Raw genomic sequence first — 17,167 nt, forward strand, 5'->3', positions numbered from 1 at the left:
TTTTGTGAGTGGGACGCAACACGGCTGGATGGCTTCACGCCCTATTGTCGATCCGGGGTGGCAGGCTGAACCTCTGGTGAATTCTTCTTCGTGATGGGAAATGAGAGTGACATGTGCCCGACCAAACACCTCCAGCGAGTCTCTCATTGGTTCCCCCTCTTGCAGTTCATCCTGCGGACAAATTGCAGACGGTACGAAAGAGGCATGGAAAGGCGCCGAGTCTCCAAGTGGGGAGATTGTTAGTAAGGGGGCCTGAATGGAGAACACGAGCACCAGGAGATGAAAACTGAGGTGAGTTTCAGAAAGCTTTCCCGATCCCACGGTGTAGCAACCGCTGGGTTTCCAATGAGTGCTTTCGCTGTCGGAAGATTGCGTTGAACCTGGAGAGTTGGGACCCATGGAATGGGGAGCACGCAGGATTCCTTTCAAGGGTCTGCATTTGCTTTCCCAACCTCACCAATCGTCTCAGCCCCAAGAGTGTCCAGCCTTATGTCTTCTGCCGCTGGGGCTGTAGATGTGGTCAATCCTGGTTGCATGCCAGTCCCTGAACGCATTTTGGAAGAATTTCTCTCTGTTTTGCCCTGCTTGTTTCTTCTTTATGTTGGAAATGTATCCTCAGAATGGGTCTGAGCTGATTTTCCCTGCTGGTTTTAGGCCGCTTTACACACACTTGATGCACTTACACAGAGATATCAAGACTTAGCTTTTAAGATGCTTACTAGTCGGATAGATACTTGTGCGATGAACAGGGTCTGGTGAGTCCAGTTGATTGAGCAAGGAGTAGGTCGTGTCCATTCCATATTCGGTTTTCGGAAGGGTATCTGTGCTCATTTCAAACTCGAGTTTTATGCGTCACCCCACCTCACCTTTCCCCTGAAGCAGGCATAAGTGTGTTTTCTAAAAGCGTGACTCTGTTCTGTTTTGGGATTCAGTGCATGGGGAGCGATTTTTACATTCCCTCGATAAGTGATATCATAAGTTTCTTTTTTTGTGGGACTTATTTCACTGAGGATGATCGTACCTAAATCCACTCAGGATGCTGCTACCAGCCTCATGACGTGGATTTCATGGCTGAGTGACACTCCATTGGACCTACGTAGCACCACTTGTCCACTTGTCCACTTGTCTTTGTCCACTTGTCCACTCGTCTTTGTCCACTTGGCTCTTTCCTGGGATATGAAACGTGTACCGGAGTGGAGGTTCTTGTCAAGACAGCAGCCCTCAACTTTGGGGTCCCTGTGTCTGGTTGATTTTTTCATTTTCCCAAGGTCAACGCCCATGTGTGGAAGTGCCCTATGCTCTGTGGTTCTGTGTTTTACATGGTTTGGGAAAGAGGATACACTTGTGAAGATTGGCTGTTGGCCATTGACATCACGCCCATCAGCTTAACAAGGCTCCCTTGACTCCGTGGCCTGTCCTGCCTTTCTGGTTTTTAGACTTTTTTCGCCTGGCCCTTTTGCCCCAGGGGGGGGGGCGAGAGATTTCTTTGTAGTGCTGATTTGCTCTCCCAGGTTGCTTGGTTGGCCAAAAAGGGCGTATGCGTTTTTTCCTGAATATATTCAGGAAAAAACGCATACGCCCTTTTTGGCCAACCGCATCATTGTCCACGTTCTGGCGCTTTTCATGTGCTATCGGGGCCATTCCGATGTACCCGTTGACATCCGTTTCCTGCAGTTCTGCCTTGCGTTCAGCGCCTCTTCGTAGCCTGACCTCAATATATTTTGGGGCGATAGTTATCGTTTAGAACTCTGCAGGTTTGGGAAGTGCAGTGCCCCTGAGCTCCATTTCCCAAGTCGCTTTTTTGTGAGTGGGACGCAACACGGCTGGATGGCTTCACGCCCTATTGTCGATCCGGGGTGGCAGGCTGAACCTCTGGTGAATTCTTCTTCGTGATGGGAAATGAGAGTGACATGTGCCCGACCAAACACCTCCAGCGAGTCTCTCATTGGTTCCCCCTCTTGCAGTTCATCCTGCGGACAAATTGCAGACGGTACGAAAGAGGCATGGAAAGGCGCCGAGTCTCCAAGTGGGGAGATTGTTAGTCAGGGGGCCTGAATGGAGAACACGAGCACCAGGAGATGAAAACTGAGGTGAGTTTCAGAAAGCTTTCCCGATCCCACGGTGTAGCATCCGCTGGGTTTCCAATGAGTGCTTTCGCTGTCGGAAGATTGCGTTGAACCTGGAGAGTTGGGACCCATGGAATGGGGAGCACGCAGGATTCCTTTCAAGGGTCTGCATTTGCTTTCCCAACCTCACCAATCGTCTCAGCCCCAAGAGTGTCCAGCCTTATGTCTTCTGCCGCTGGGGCTGTAGATGTGGTCAATCCTGGTTGCATGCCAGTCCCTGAACGCATTTTGGAAGAATTTCTCTCTGTTTTGCCCTGCTTGTTTCTTCTTTATGTTGGAAATGTATCCTCAGAATGGGTCTGAGCTGATTTTCCCTGCTGGTTTTAGGCCGCTTTACACACACTTGATGCACTTACACAGAGATATCAAGACTTAGCTTTTAAGATGCTTACTAGTCGGATAGATACTTGTGCGATGAACAGGGTCTGGTGAGTCCAGTTGATTGAGCAAGGAGTAGGTCGTGTCCATTCCATATTCGGTTTTCGGAAGGGTATCTGTGCTCATTTCAAACTCGAGTTTTATGCGTCACCCCACCTCACCTTTCCCCTGAAGCAGGCATAAGTGTGTTTTCTAAAAGCGTGACTCTGTTCTGTTTGGGGATTCAGTGCATGGGGAGCGAATTTTACATTCCCTCGATAAGTGATATCATAAGTTTCTTTTTTTGTGGGATTTATTTCACTGAGGATGATCGTACCTAAATCCACTCAGGATGCTGCTACCAGCCTCATGACGTGGATTTCATGGCTGAGTGACACTCCATTGGACCTACGTAGCACCACTTGTCCACTTGTCCACTTGTCTTTGTCCACTTGTCCACTCGTCTTTGTCCACTTGGCTCTTTCCTGGGATATGAAACGTGTACCGGAGTGGAGGTTCTTGTCAAGACAGCAGCCCTCAACTTTGGGGTCCCTGTGTCTGGTTGATTTTTTCATTTTCCCAAGGTCAACGCCCATGTGTGGAAGTGCCCTATGCTCTGTGGTTCTGTGTTTTACATGGTTTGGAAAAGAGGATACACTTGTGAAGATTGGCTGTTGGCCATTGACATCCCGCCCATCAGCTTAACAAGGCTCCCTTGACTCCGTGGGCTGTCCTGCCTTTCTGGTTTTTAGACTTTTTTCGCCTGGCCCTTTTGCCCCGGGGGGGGGGCGAGAGATTTCTTTGTAGTGCTGATTTGCTCTCCCAGGTTGCTTGGTTGGCCAAAAAGGGCGTATGCGTTTTTTCCTGAATATATTCAGGAAAAAACGCATACGCCCTTTTTGGCCAACCGCATCATTGTCCACGTTCTGGCGCTTTTCATGTGCTATCGGGGCCATTCCGATGTACCCGTTGACATCCGTTTCCTGCAGTTCTGCCTTGCGTTCAGCGCCTCTTCGTAGCCTGACCTCAATATATTTTGGGGCGATAGTTATCGTTTAGAACTCTGCAGGTTTGGGAAGTGCAGTGCCCCTGAGCTCCATTTCCCAAGTCGCTTTTTTGTGAGTGGGACGCAACACGGCTGGATGGCTTCACGCCCTATTGTCGATCCGGGGTGGCAGGCTGAACCTCTGGTGAATTCTTCTTCGTGATGGGAAATGAGAGTGACATGTGCCCGACCAAACACCTCCAGCGAGTCTCTCATTGCTTCCCCCTCTTGCAGTTCATCCTGCGGACAAATTGCAGACGGTACGAAAGAGGCATGGAAAGGCGCCGAGTCTCCAAGTGGGGAGATTGTTAGTAAGGGGGCCTGAATGGAGAACACGAGCACCAGGAGATGAAAACTGAGGTGAGTTTCAGAAAGCTTTCCCGATCCCACGGTGTAGCATCCGCTGGGTTTCCAATGAGTGCTTTCGCTGTCGGAAGATTGCGTTGAACCTGGAGAGTTGGGACCCATGGAATGGGGAGCACGCAGGATTCCTTTCAAGGGTCTGCATTTGCTTTCCCAACCTCACCAATCGTCTCAGCCCCAAGAGTGTCCAGCCTTATGTCTTCTGCCGCTGGGGCTGTAGATGTGGTCAATCCTGGTTGCATGCCAGTCCCTGAACGCATTTTGGAAGAATTTCTCTCTGTTTTGCCCTGCTTGTTTCTTCTTTATGTTGGAAATGTATCCTCAGAATGGGTCTGAGCTGATTTTCCCTGCTGGTTTTAGGCCGCTTTACACACACTTGATGCACTTACACAGAGATATCAAGACTTAGCTTTTAAGATGCTTACTAGTCGGATAGATACTTGTGCGATGAACAGGGTCTGGTGAGTCCAGTTGATTGAGCAAGGAGAAGGTCGTGTCCATTCCATATTCGGTTTTCGGAAGGGTATCTGTGCTCATTTCAAACTCGAGTTTTATGCGTCACCCCACCTCACCTTTCCCCTGAAGCAGGCATAAGTGTGTTTTCTAAAAGCGTGACTCTGTTCTGTTTGGGGATTCAGTGCAAGGGGAGCGATTTTTACATTCCCTCGATAAGTGATATCATAAGTTTCTTTTTTTGTGGGACTTATTTCACTGAGGATGATCGTACCTAAATCCACTCAGGATGCTGCTACCAGCCTCATGACGTGCATTTCATGGCTGAGTGACACTCCATTGGACCTACGTAGCACCACTTGTCAACTTGTCCACTTGTCTTTGTCCACTTGTCCACTTGGCTCTTTCCTGGGATATGAAACGTGTACCGGAGTGGAGGTTCTTGTCAAGACAGCAGCCCTGAACGTTGGGTCCCTGTGTCTGGTTGATTTTTTCATTTTCCCAAGGTCAACGCCCATGTGTGGAAGTGCCCTATGCTCTGTGGTTCTGTGTTTTACATGGTTTGGGAAAGAGGATACACTTGTGAAGATTGGCTGTTGGCCATTGACATCCCGCCCATCAGCTTAACAAGGCTCCCTTGACTCCGTGGGCTGTCCTGCCTTTCTGGTTTTTAGACTTTTTTCGCCTGGCCCTTTTGCCCCGGGGGGGGGCGAGAGATTTCTTTGTAGTGCTGATTTGCTCTCCCAGGTTGCTTGGTTGGCCAAAAAGGGCGTATGCGTTTTTTCCTGAATATATTCAGGAAAAAACGCATACGCCCTTTTTGGCCAACCGCATCATTGTCCACGTTCTGGCGCTTTTCATGTGCTATCGGGGCCATTCCGATGTACCCGTTGACATCCGTTTCCTGCAGTTCTGCCTTGCGTTCAGCGCCTCTTCGTAGCCTGACCTCAATATATTTTGGGGCGATAGTTATCGTTTAGAACTCTGCAGGTTTGGGAAGTGCAGTGCCCCTGAGCTCCATTTCCCAAGTCGCTTTTTTGTGAGTGGGACGCAACACGGCTGGATGGCTTCACGCCCTATTGTCGATCCGGGGTGGCAGGCTGAACCTCTGGTGAATTCTTCTTCGTGATGGGAAATGAGAGTGACATGTGCCCGACCAAACACCTCCAGCGAGTCTCTCATTGGTTCCCCCTCTTGCAGTTCATCCTGCGGACAAATTGCAGACGGTACGAAAGAGGCATGGAAAGGCGCCGAGTCTCCAAGTGGGGAGATTGTTAGTAAGGGGGCCTGAATGGAGAACACGAGCACCAGGAGATGAAAACTGAGGTGAGTTTCAGAAAGCTTTCCCGATCCCACGGTGTAGCATCCGCTGGGTTTCCAATGAGTGCTTTCGCTGTCGGAAGATTGCGTTGAACCTGGAGAGTTGGGACCCATGGAATGGGGAGCACGCAGGATTCCTTTCAAGGGTCTGCATTTGCTTTCCCAACCTCACCAATCGTCTCAGCCCCAAGAGTGTCCAGCCTTATGTCTTCTGCCGCTGGGGCTGTAGATGTGGTCAATCCTGGTTGCATGCCAGTCCCTGAACGCATTTTGAAAGAATTTCTCTCTGTTTTGCCCTGCTTGTTTCTTCTTTATGTTGGAAATGTATCCTCAGAATGGGTCTGAGCTGATTTTCCCTGCTGGTTTTAGGCCGCTTTACACACACTTGATGCACTTACACAGAGATATCAAGACTTAGCTTTTAAGATGCTTACTAGTCGGATAGATACTTGTGCGATGAACAGGGTCTGGTGAGTCCAGTTGATTGAGCAAGGAGTAGGTCGTGTCCATTCCATATTCGGTTTTCGGAAGGGTATCTGTGCTCATTTCAAACTCGAGTTTTATGCGTCACCCCACCTCACCTTTCCCCTGAAGCAGGCATAAGTGTGTTTTCTAAAAGCGTGACTCTGTTCTGTTTGGGGATTCAGTGCATGGGGAGCGATTTTTACATTCCCTCGATAAGTGATATCATAAGTTTCTTTTTTTGTGGGACTTATTTCACTGAGGATGATCGTACCTAAATCCACTCAGGATGCTGCTACCAGCCTCATGACGTGGATTTCATGGCTGAGTGACACTCCATTGGACCTACGTAGCACCACTTGTCCACTTGTCCACTTGTCTTTGTCCACTTGTCCACTCGTCTTTGTCCACTTGGCTCTTTCCTGGGATATGAAACGTGTACCGGAGTGGAGGTTCTTGTCAAGACAGCAGCCCTCAACTTTGGGGTCCCTGTGTCTGGTTGATTTTTTCATTTTCCCAAGGTCAACGCCCATGTGTGGAAGTGCCCTATGCTCTGTGGTTCTGTGTTTTACATGGTTTGGGAAAGAGGATACACTTGTGAAGATTGGCTGTTGGCCATTGACATCCCGCCCATCAGCTTAACAAGGCTCCCTTGACTCCGTGGGCTGTCCTGCCTTTCTGGTTTTTAGACTTTTTTCGCCTGGCCCTTTTGCCCCGGGGGGGGCGAGAGATTTCTTTGTAGTGCTGATTTGCTCTCCCAGGTTGCTTGGTTGGCCAAAAAGGGCGTATGCGTTTTTTCCTGAATATATTCAGGAAAAAACGCATACGCCCTTTTTGGCCAACTGCATCATTGTCCACGTTCTGGCGCTTTTCATGTGCTATCGGGGCCATTCCGATGTACCCGTTGACATCCGTTTCCTGCAGTTCTGCCTTGCGTTCAGCGCCTCTTCGTAGCCTGACCTCAATATATTTTGGGGCGATAGTTATCGTTTAGAACTCTGCAGGTTTGGGAAGTGCAGTGCCCCTGAGCTCCATTTCCCAAGTCGCTTTTTTGTGAGTGGGACGCAACACGGCTGGATGGCTTCACGCCCTATTGTCGATCCGGGGTGGCAGGCTGAACCTCTGGTGAATTCTTCTTCGTGATGGGAAATGAGAGTGACATGTGCCCGACCAAACACCTCCAGCGAGTCTCTCATTGGTTCCCCCTCTTGCAGTTCATCCTGCGGACAAATTGCAGACGGTACGAAAGAGGCATGGAAAGGCGCCGAGTCTCCAAGTGGGGAGATTGTTAGTAAGGGGGCCTGAATGGAGAACACGAGCACCAGGAGATGAAAACTGAGGTGAGTTTCAGAAAGCTTTCCCGATCCCACGGTGTAGCAACCGCTGGGTTTCCAATGAGTGCTTTCGCTGTCGGAAGATTGCGTTGAACCTGGAGAGTTGGGACCCATGGAATGGGGAGCACGCAGGATTCCTTTCAAGGGTCTGCATTTGCTTTCCCAACCTCACCAATCGTCTCAGCCCCAAGAGTGTCCAGCCTTATGTCTTCTGCCGCTGGGGCTGTAGATGTGGTCAATCCTGGTTGCATGCCAGTCCCTGAACGCATTTTGGAAGAATTTCTCTCTGTTTTGCCCTGCTTGTTTCTTCTTTATGTTGGAAATGTATCCTCAGAATGGGTCTGAGCTGATTTTCCCTGCTGGTTTTAGGCCGCTTTACACACACTTGATGCACTTACACAGAGATATCAAGACTTAGCTTTTAAGATGCTTACTAGTCGGATAGATACTTGTGCGATGAACAGGGTCTGGTGAGTCCAGTTGATTGAGCAAGGAGTAGGTCGTGTCCATTCCATATTCGGTTTTCGGAAGGGTATCTGTGCTCATTTCAAACTCGAGTTTTATGCGTCACCCCACCTCACCTTTCCCCTGAAGCAGGCATAAGTGTGTTTTCTAAAAGCGTGACTCTGTTCTGTTTGGGGATTCAGTGCATGGGGAGCGATTTTTACATTCCCTCGATAAGTGATATCATAAGTTTCTTTTTTGTGGGACTTATTTCACTGAGGATGATCGTACCTAAATCCACTCAGGATGCTGCTACCAGCCTCATGACGTGGATTTCATGGCTGAGTGACACTCCATTGGACCTACGTAGCACCACTTGTCCACTTGTCCACTTGTCTTTCTCCACTTGTCCACTCGTCTTTGTCCACTTGGCTCTTTCCTGGGATATGAAATGTCTACCGGAGTGGAGGTTCTTGTCAAGACAGCAGCCCTCAACTTTGGGTCCCTGTGTCTGGTTGATTTTTTCATTTTCCCAAGGTCAACGCCCATGTGTGGAAGTGCCCTATGCTCTGTGGTTCTGTGTTTTACATGGTTTGGGAAAGAGGATACACTTGTGAAGATTGGCTGTTGGCCATTGACATCCCGCCCATCAGCTTAACAAGGCTCCCTTGACTCCGTGGGCTGTCCTGCCTTTCTGGTTTTTAGACTTTTTTCGCCTGGCCCTTTTGCCCCGGGGGGGGGCGAGAGATTTCTTTGTAGTGCTGATTTGCTCTCCCAGGTTGCTTGGTTGGCCAAAAAGGGCGTATGCGTTTTTTCCTGAATATATTCAGGAAAAAACGCATACGCCCTTTTTGGCAAACCGCATCACTGTCCACGTTCTGGCGCTTTTCATGTGCTATCGGGGCCATTCCGATGTACCCGTTGACATCCGTTTCCTGCAGTTCTGCCTTGCGTTCAGCGCCTCTTCGTAGCCTGACCTCAATATATTTTGGGGCGATAGTTATCGTTTAGAACTCTGCAGGTTTGGGAAGTGCAGTGCCCCTGAGCTCCATTTCCCAAGTCGCTTTTTTGTGAGTGGGACGCAACACGGCTGGATGGCTTCACGCCCTATTGTCGATCCGGGGTGGCAGGCTGAACCGCTGGTGAATTCTTCTTCGTGATGGGAAATGAGAGTGACATGTGCCCGACCAAACACCTCCAGCGAGTCTCTCATTGGTTCCCCCTCTTGCAGTTCATCCTGCGGACAAATTGCAGACGGTACGAAAGAGGCATGGAAAGGCGCCGAGTCTCCAAGTGGGGAGATTGTTAGTAAGGGGGCCTGAATGGAGAACACGAGCACCAGGAGATGAAAACTGAGGTGAGTTTCAGAAAGCTTTCCCGATCCCACGGTGTAGCAACCGCTGGGTTTCCAATGAGTGCTTTCGCTGTCGGAAGATTGCGTTGAACCTGGAGAGTTGGGACCCATGGAATGGGGAGCACGCAGGATTCCTTTCAAGGGTCTGCATTTGCTTTCCCAACCTCACCAATCGTCTCAGCCCCAAGAGTGTCCAGCCTTATGTCTTCTGCCGCTGGGGCTGTAGATGTGGTCAATCCTGGTTGCATGCCAGTCCCTGAACGCATTTTGGAAGAATTTCTCTCTGTTTTGCCCTGCTTGTTTCTTCTTTATGTTGGAAATGTATCCTCAGAATGGGTCTGAGCTGATTTTCCCTGCTGGTTTTAGGCCGCTTTACACACACTTGATGCACTTACACAGAGATATCAAGACTTAGCTTTTAAGATGCTTACTAGTCGGATAGATACTTGTGCGATGAACAGGGTCTGGTGAGTCCAGTTGATTGAGCAAGGAGTAGGTCGTGTCCATTCCATATTCGGTTTTCGGAAGGGTATCTGTGCTCATTTCAAACTCGAGTTTTATGCGTCACCCCACCTCACCTTTCCCCTGAAGCAGGCATAAGTGTGTTTTCTAAAAGCGTGACTCTGTTCTGTTTGGGGATTCAGTGCATGGGGAGCGATTTTTACATTCCCTCGATAAGTGATATCATAAGTTTCTTTTTTTGTGGGACTTATTTCACTGAGGATGATCGTACCTAAATCCACTCAGGATGCTGCTACCAGCCTCATGACGTGGATTTCATGGCTGAGTGACACTCCATTGGACCTACGTAGCACCACTTGTCCACTTGTCCACTTGTCTTTGTCCACTTGTCCACTCGTCTTTGTCCACTTGGCTCTTTCCTGGGATATGAAACGTGTACCGGAGTGGAGGTTCTTGTCAAGACAGCAGCCCTCAACTTTGGGGTCCCTGTGTCTGGTTGATTTTTTCATTTTCCCAAGGTCAACGCCCATGTGTGGAAGTGCCCTATGCTCTGTGGTTCTGTGTTTTACATGGTTTGGGAAAGAGGATACACTTGTGAAGATTGGCTGTTGGCCATTGACATCCCGCCCATCAGCTTAACAAGGCTCCCTTGACTCCGTGGGCTGTCCTGCCTTTCTGGTTTTTAGACTTTTTTCGCCTGGCCCTTTTGCCCCGGGGGGGGCGAGAGATTTCTTTGTAGTGCTGATTTGCTCTCCCAGGTTGCTTGGTTGGCCAAAAAGGGCGTATGTGTTTTTTCCTGAATATATTCAGGAAAAAGCGCATACGCCCTTTTTGGCCAACCGCATCATTGTCCACGTTCTGGCGCTTTTCATGTGCTATCGGGGCCATTCCGATGTACCCGTTGACATCCGTTTCCTGCAGTTCTGCCTTGCGTTCAGCGCCTCTTCGTAGCCTGACCTCAATATATTTTGGGGCGATAGTTATCGTTTAGAACTCTGCAGGTTTGGGAAGTGCAGTGCCCCTGAGCTCCATTTCCCAAGTCGCTTTTTTGTGAGTGGGACGCAACACGGCTGGATGGCTTCACGCCCTATTGTCGATCCGGGGTGGCAGGCTGAACCTCTGGTGAATTCTTCTTCGTGATGGGAAATGAGAGTGACATGTGCCCGACCAAACACCTCCAGCGAGTCTCTCATTGGTTCCCCCTCTTGCAGTTCATCCTGCGGACAAATTGCAGACGGTACGAAAGAGGCATGGAAAGGCGCCGAGTCTCCAAGTGGGGAGATTGTTAGTAAGGGGGCCTGAATGGAGAACATGAGCACCAGGAGATGAAAACTGAGGTGAGTTTCAGAAAGCTTTCCCGATCCCACGGTGTACCATCCGCTGGGTTTCCAATGAGTGCTTTCGCTGTCGGAAGATTGCGTTGAACCTGGAGAGTTGGGACCCATGGAATGGGGAGCACGCAGGATTCCTTTCAAGGGTCTGCATTTGCTTTCCCAACCTCACCAATCGTCTCAGCCCCAAGAGTGTCCAGCCTTATGTCTTCTGCCGCTGGGGCTGTAGATGTGGTCAATCCTGGTTGCATGCCAGTCCCTGAACGCATTTTGGAAGAATTTCTCTCTGTTTTGCCCTGCTTGTTTCTTCTTTATGTTGGAAATGTATCCTCAGAATGGGTCTGAGCTGATTTTCCCTGCTGGTTTTAGGCCGCTTTACACACACTTGATGCACTTACAGAGAGATATCAAGACTTAGCTTTTAAGATGCTTACTAGTCGGATAGATACTTGTGCGATGAACAGGGTCTGGTGAGTCCAGTTGATTGAGCAAGGAGTAGGTCGTGTCCATTCCATATTCGGTTTTCGGAAGGGTATCTGTGCTCATTTCAAACTCGAGTTTTATGCGTCACCCCACCTCACCTTTCCCCTGAAGCAGGCATAAGTGTGTTTTCTAAAAGCGTGACTCTGTTCTGTTTGGGGATTCAGTGCATGGGGAGCGATTTTTACATTCCCTCGATAAGTGATATCATAAGTTTCTTTTTTTGTGGGACTTATTTCACTGAGGATGATCGTACCTAAATCCACTCAGGATGCTGCTACCAGCCTCATGACGTGGATTTCATGGCTGAGTGACACTCCATTGGACCTACGTAGCACCACTTGTCCACTTGTCCACTTGTCTTTGTCCACTTGTCCACTCGTCTTTGTCCACTTGGCTCTTTCCTGGGATATGAAACGTGTACCGGAGTGGAGGTTCTTGTCAAGACAGCAGCCCTCAACTTTGGGGTCCCTGTGTCTGGTTGATTTTTTCATTTTCCCAAGGTCAACGCCCATGTGTGGAAGTGCCCTATGCTCCGTGGTTCTGTGTTTTACATGGTTTGGGAAAGAGGATACACTTGTGAAGATTGGCTGTTGGCCATTGACATCCCGCCCATCAGCTTAACAAGGCTCCCTTGACTCCGTGGGCTGTCCTGCCTTTCTGGTTTTTAGACTTTTTTCGCCTGGCCCTTTTGCCCCGGGGGGGGGCGAGAGATTTCTTTGTAGTGCTGATTTGCTCTCCCAGATTGCTTGGTTGGCCAAAAAGGGCGTATGCGTTTTTTCCTGAATATATTCAGGAAAAAACGCATACGCCCTTTTTGGCCAACCGCATCATTGTCCACGTTCTGGCGCTTTTCATGTGCTATCGGGGCCATTCCGATGTACCCGTTGACATCCGTTTCCTGCAGTTCTGCCTTGCGTTCAGCGCCTCTTCGTAGCCTGACCTCAATATATTTTGGGGCGATAGTTATCGTTTAGAACTCTGCAGGTTTGGGAAGTGCAGTGCCCCTGAGCTCCATTTCCCAAGTCGCTTTTTTGTGAGTGGGACGCAACACGGCTGGATGGCTTCACGCCCTATTGTCGATCCGGGGTGGCAGGCTGAACCTCTGGTGAATTCTTCTTCGTGATGGGAAATGAGAGTGACATGTGCCCGACCAAACACCTCCAGCGAGTCTCTCATTGCTTCCCCCTCTTGCAGTTCATCCTGCGGACAAATTGCAGACGGTACGAAAGAGGCATGGAAAGGCGCCGAGTCTCCAAGTGGGGAGATTGTTAGTAAGGGGGCCTGAATGGAGAACACGAGCACCAGGAGATGAAAACTGAGGTGAGTTTCAGAAAGCTTTCCCGATCCCACGGTGTAGCATCCGCTGGGTTTCCAATGAGTGCTTTCGCTGTCGGAAGATTGCGTTGAACCTGGAGAGTTGGGACCCATGGAATGGGGAGCACGCAGGATTCCTTTCAAGGGTCTGCATTTGCTTTCCCAACCTCACCAATCGTCTCAGCCCCAAGAGTGTCCAGCCTTATGTCTTCTGCCGCTGGGGCTGTAGATGTGGTCAATCCTGGTTGCATGCCAGTCCCTGAACGCATTTTGGAAGAATTTCTCTCTGTTTTGCCCTGCTTGTTTCTTCTTTATGTTGGAAATGTATCCTCAGAATGGGTCTGAGCTGATTTTCCCTGCTGGTTTTAGGCCGCTTTACACACACTTGATGCACTTACACAGAGATATCAAGACTTAGCTTTGAAGATGCTTACTAGTCGGATAGATACTTGTGCGATGAACAGGGTCTGGTGAGTCCAGTTGATTGAGCAAGGAGTAGGTCGTGTCCATTCCATATTCGGTTTTCGGAAGGGTATCTGTGCTCATTTCAAACTCGAGTTTTATGCGTCACCCCACCTCACCTTTCCCCTGAAGCAGGCATAAGTGTGTTTTCTAAAAGCGTGACTCTGTTCTGTTTGGGGATTCAGTGCATGGGGAGCGATTTTTACATTCCCTCGATAAGTGATATCATAAGTTTCTTTTTTTGTGGGACTTATTTCACTGAGGATGATCGTACCTAAATCCACTCAGGATGCTGCTACCAGCCTCATGACGTGGATTTCATGGCTGAGTGACACTCCATTGGACCTACGTAGCACCACTTGTCCACTTGTCCACTTGTCTTTGTCCACTTGTCCACTCGTCTTTGTCCACTTGGCTCTTTCCTGGGATATGAAACGTGTACCGGAGTGGAGGTTCTTGTCAAGACAGCAGCCCTCAACTTTGGGGTCCCTGTGTCTGGTTGATTTTTTCATTTTCCCAAGGTCAACGCCCATGTGTGGAAGTGCCCTATGCTCTGTGGTTCTGTGTTTTACATGGTTTGGGAAAGAGGATACACTTGTGAAGATTGGCTGTTGGCCATTGACATCCCGCCCATCAGCTTAACAAGGCTCCCTTGACTCCGTGGGCTGTCCTGCCTTTCTGGTTTTTAGACTTTTTTCGCCTGGCCCTTTTGCCCCGGGGGGGGCGAGAGATTTCTTTGTAGTGCTGATTTGCTCTCCCAGGTTGCTTGGTTGGCCAAAAAGGGCGTATGCGTTTTTTCCTGAATATGTTCAGGAAAAAGCGCATACGCCCTTTTTGGCCAACCGCATCATTGTCCACGTTCTGGCGCTTTTCATGTGCTATCGGGGCCATTCCGATGTACCCGTTGACATCCGTTTCCTGCAGTTCTGCCTTGCGTTCAGCGCCTCTTCGTAGCCTGACCTCAATATATTTTGGGGCGATAGTTATCGTTTAGAACTCTGCAGGTTTGGGAAGTGCAGTGCCCCTGAGCTCCATTTCCCAAGTCGCTTTTTTGTGAGTGGGACGCAACACGGCTGGATGGCTTCACGCCCTATTGTCGATCCGGGGTGGCAGGCTGAACCGCTGGTGAATTCTTCTTCGTGATGGGAAATGAGAGTGACATGTGCCCGACCAAACACCTCCAGCGAGTCTCTCATTGGTTCCCCCTCTTGCAGTTCATCCTGCGGACAAATTGCAGACGGTACGAAAGAGGCATGGAAAGGCGCCGAGTCTCCAAGTGGGGAGATTGTTAGTAAGGGGGCCTGAATGGAGAACATGAGCACCAGGAGATGAAAACTGAGGTGAGTTTCAGAAAGCTTTCCCGATCCCACGGTGTAGCATCCGCTGGGTTTCCAATGAGTGCTTTCGCTGTCGGAAGATTGCGTTGAACCTGGAGAGTTGGGACCCATGGAATGGGGAGCACGCAGGATTCCTTTCAAGGGTCTGCATTTGCTTTCCCAACCTCACCAATCGTCTCAGCCCCAAGAGTGTCCAGCCTTATGTCTTCTGCCGCTGGGGCTGTAGATGTGGTCAATCCTGGTTGCATGCCAGTCCCTGAACGCATTTTGGAAGAATTTCTCTCTGTTTTGCCCTGCTTGTTTCTTCTTTATGTTGGAAATGTATCCTCAGAATGGGTCTGAGCTGATTTTCCCTGCTGGTTTTAGGCCGCTTTACACACACTTGATGCACTTACAGAGAGATATCAAGACTTAGCTTTTAAGATGCTTACTAGTCGGATAGATACTTGTGCGATGAACAGGGTCTGGTGAGTCCAGTTGATTGAGCAAGGAGTAGGTCGTGTCCATTCCATATTCGGTTTTCGGAAGGGTATCTGTGCTCATTTCAAACTCGAGTTTTATGCGTCACCCCACCTCACCTTTCCCCTGAAGCAGGCATAAGTGTGTTTTCTAAAAGCGTGACTCTGTTCTGTTTGGGGATTCAGTGCATGGGGAGCGATTTTTACATTCCCTCGATAAGTGATATCATAAGTTTCTTTTTTTGTGGGACTTATTTCACTGAGGATGATCGTACCTAAATCCACTCAGGATGCTGCTACCAGCCTCATGACGTGGATTTCATGGCTGAGTGACACTCCATTGGACCTACGTAGCACCACTTGTCCACTTGTCCACTTGTCTTTGTCCACTTGTCCACTCGTCTTTGTCCACTTGGCTCTTTCCTGGGATATGAAACGTGTACCGGAGTGGAGGTTCTTGTCAAGACAGCAGCCCTCAACTTTGGGGTCCCTGTGTCTGGTTGATTTTTTCATTTTCCCAAGGTCAACGCCCATGTGTGGAAGTGCCCTATGCTCCGTGGTTCTGTGTTTTACATGGTTTGGGAAAGAGGATACACTTGTGAAGATTGGCTGTTGGCCATTGACATCCCGCCCATCAGCTTAACAAGGCTCCCTTGACTCCGTGGGCTGTCCTGCCTTTCTGGTTTTTAGACTTTTTTCGCCTGGCCCTTTTGCCCCGGGGGGGGGCGAGAGATTTCTTTGTAGTGCTGATTTGCTCTCCCAGATTGCTTGGTTGGCCAAAAAGGGCGTATGCGTTTTTTCCTGAATATATTCAGGAAAAAACGCATACGCCCTTTTTGGCCAACCGCATCATTGTCCACGTTCTGGCGCTTTTCATGTGCTATCGGGGCCATTCCGATGTACCCGTTGACATCCGTTTCCTGCAGTTCTGCCTTGCGTTCAGCGCCTCTTCGTAGCCTGACCTCAATATATTTTGGGGCGATAGTTATCGTTTAGAACTCTGCAGGTTTGGGAAGTGCAGTGCCCCTGAGCTCCATTTCCCAAGTCGCTTTTTTGTGAGTGGGACGCAACACGGCTGGATGGCTTCACGCCCTATTGTCGATCCGGGGTGGCAGGCTGAACCGCTGGTGAATTCTTCTTCGTGATGGGAAATGAGAGTGACATGTGCCCGACCAAACACCTCCAGCGAGTCTCTCATTGGTTCCCCCTCTTGCAGTTCATCCTGCGGACAAATTGCAGACGGTACGAAAGAGGCATGGAAAGGCGCCGAGTCTCCAAGTGGGGAGATTGTTAGTAAGGGGGCCTGAATGGAGAACACGAGCACCAGGAGATGAAAACTGAGGTGAGTTTCAGAAAGCTTTCCCGATCCCACGGTGTAGCATCCGCTGGGTTTCCAATGAGTGCTTTCGCTGTCGGAAGATTGCGTTGAACCTGGAGAGTTGGGACCCATGGAATGGGGAGCACGCAGGATTCCTTTCAAGGGTCTGCATTTGCTTTCCCAACCTCACCAATCGTCTCAGCCCCAAGAGTGTCCAGCCTTATGTCTTCTGCCGCTGGGGCTGTAGATGTGGTCAATCCTGGTTGCATGCCAGTCCCTGAACGCATTTTGGAAGAATTTCTCTCTGTTTTGCCCTGCTTGTTTCTTCTTTATGTTGGAAATGTATCCTCAGAATGGGTCTGAGCTGATTTTCCCTGCTGGTTTTAGGCCGCTTTACACACACTTGATGCACTTACACAGAGATATCAAGACTTAGCTTTGAAGATGCTTACTAGTCGGATAGATACTTGTGCGATGAACAGGGTCTGGTGAGTCCAGTTGATTGAGCAAGGAGTAGGTCGTGTCCATTCCATATTCGGTTTTCGGAAGGGTATCTGTGCTCATTTCAAACTCGAGTTTTATGCGTCACCCCACCTCACCTTTCCCCTGAAGCAGGCATAAGTGTGTTTTCTAAAAGCGTGACTCTGTTCTGTTTGGGGATTCAGTGCATGGGGAGCGATTTTTACATTCCCTCGATAAGTGATATCATAAGTTTCTTTTTTTGTGGGACTTATTTCACTGAGG

This window comes from Kogia breviceps, chromosome 4 (genome assembly GCF_026419965.1).
Source record: "Kogia breviceps isolate mKogBre1 chromosome 4, mKogBre1 haplotype 1, whole genome shotgun sequence".
NCBI classification, from domain to species: Eukaryota; Metazoa; Chordata; class Mammalia; order Artiodactyla; family Physeteridae; genus Kogia; species Kogia breviceps.